Source organism: Pteropus vampyrus, unplaced genomic scaffold, assembly GCF_000151845.1.
Source record: "Pteropus vampyrus isolate Shadow unplaced genomic scaffold, Pvam_2.0 Scaffold19, whole genome shotgun sequence".
Lineage (NCBI taxonomy): Eukaryota > Metazoa > Chordata > Mammalia > Chiroptera > Pteropodidae > Pteropus > Pteropus vampyrus.
Window position 1 is genome coordinate 9,855,332 of NW_011888800.1, and position 2,301 is coordinate 9,857,632.

Consider the following 2,301-nt stretch of genomic DNA (forward strand, 5'->3'; position numbering starts at 1 on the left):
CTATGTTCATCAAAGATATTGGCCCATAACTTTCTTTTTTGTATTTTCCTTGTCTGGTTTTGGTATCAGGGTAATGTTGGCCTCATTATTGAGCTTGGAAGGCACAGGCCCTTTAAGAGATGTTTCTCAGTTCACCACAGCCGTTGGTCTCATGGGCATGAACCCCATCGGTCTTCAAAGCCAGATGTTTAGGGGCTTCTCTCTCAGATGCTGCTCTTAAAAGTTGAGATGCCTGATATGGGTTAAAAACCCTTCCCTCCTCAGGGAGATGCTTCAGGTTTTGAGTTCCCTCTCAGTTGTGAGTTGCCACATCGGTGGTAGGGTTTATAGGCAAGATTGTGTCTCAGAATTTCCTACCTGCTTTGGTGTCATTTCCCTCTCATTTGTCTGATGTGAAGAGGTTACCCTGCCAGTTTTTAGTTTAGTTTCCCACTTCCTCCACCCCTCCCCACCAAGAGGAAATGGTTCTATATGTAGCACTAGATTCAGTGTGTCTGTGGGAGGAGATGAATTTAGGTTCTTCCTATGTTACCGTTTTGAACCAGAGCCCCTTTTAGTTAGTTCTTAATTTTAATTTATAGAATGTGAATTTGTTTTTTATAGATTCTAATTGCCTTTTGAAAAATCCTTCTCTTTTCATCTATTCTGTCCGCCTTTCCTATTTTCTTGAAAAGATTAATCATAGTTATTTTAAAGTCCCTGTCTGATACCTGTTTCTATTATCTGTTTTTTTTTTGTTGTTGTTTGTTTGGTTTTTTTTTTACTCTTGGTTTTGGTGATTTGATCCTATTTTTTTTTTTTCAAATGCCTTGTAATTTTAAATTAGATGCTGGGGGCATTATAATTGAAAAATTGTGGAGGCTCTGGATGATGTTATATATATTTTAAGAGGGTTAGAATTTCTCTCATCAGTTGTAAAGGGTAGCAGTGGATTGATCTGATCCTGTTGGGGCTGTGTTTTATGCCTGTTATTTCAGCTTTGCCTTTTACCTAGGGAAGAGCTTTTATTCCTAAGATATGTTTCTTATTACTGAGTTAGGTCCCTTTTGTGAATTCAGTAGAAAGATTGATGTGTTTATCAAGGTCCATATCCAGTGTGGCTTGAAATTAACACTTACCTCTCCATCACCACACAGCTGCTGAAATCTCTGCTCAGGTCTTGAGCACTGCAGCTACTATTTTTTGCTGAGTTTCTTAGCATCTTATCTTGAACATATGCAACTTATAAGTTGGTCAAGGACTTGAAAACTTGGTTGCAGGTTTTTCCTTCTTCACGATTCTCTTCTTTTTATGATTTCTCCTCAAATTGCAGCCATTTTGGCTGCCCAAAACTCCAGCTTCTTTCTCTCTTCAACCTCATAAAATTGCTTGGATATTATTTCTCTACATTGTGATTTGAAAAATAAAATGCCCTCAGAAAAAGAGCTAGGATAAATGTGGAACTCAACTCCTGTGCTTCCCTTCTCTCAAGGAGCACATACTCTGTTGGTCACTTTGCAATGCTTTCAAACTGTTGTTTTATATATTTTGTCTAGCCTTTTTCGTTGTTTTAATCAGAAGGTTAAGGGCAAGCTTCTCCATTAAGACCAACATTGGAAGTTCCTGTATTCTCTCTGGTTCTGCCTACTTCTACTGGGAATCAAGGGAGAGGTAAAAGGGAGAATGAAATGGTACATTTAAAAAAAATTTTTTTTTAGGCGAGGCAGCCTTTGGTTGACCTAACAGATTGCAAGGACCTTGTCAGCTTACAATCCTTTATTTTTTAATTTTTTATGCCTACCGCACCTGGTCTTCTTAGGTGGTCTCCCATCCAAGTACTAATCAGGCCTGATCGTGCTTAGCTTCCGAGATCAGACAGGATCGGGCTTGTTCAGGGTAGCGTGGTCGTAGAAAATCATATGTTATTTAAACACTACATATTTCCCAGATGGGTTTGTGGTAGACTATCTAGTTTTCCAGGTGTAACCCCTAGGCTTTAGGACAGTCATAGGCCCAGGTTCTATGGACATGATCACAGCTAGCCTCTAATCCTGGTTGTGCCTTAACTAGCTGTATGACTTTAAACCAATCATTCATCTTTTTTGAGTCTATTTTTCTTTGTACCTAAAATATGATTAGTAGCTGACTTGCTTACAGAAATGTTATGGGGATAAACAGTGAAAGTATAGAAAAATCTTTTGAAAGACAAACAAAGCCTGCATAAGCAGAGTCATCTATTATATATTTTTCACCCTCGGCCCAGAAATAGCACAAAACTGGGAATGAGGAACTCAGGATTTGGATTTGTTTTAGTTACTAACT

General features: G+C 38.5%; 1 pseudogene; it reads right to left on the reverse strand.

The window, feature by feature from the left end:
* Positions 1 to 1,773: 1,773 nt before the first annotated feature.
* On the reverse strand, positions 1,774 to 1,892 carry LOC111736382 (annotated as a pseudogene).
* Positions 1,893 to 2,301: the final 409 nt, after the last annotated feature.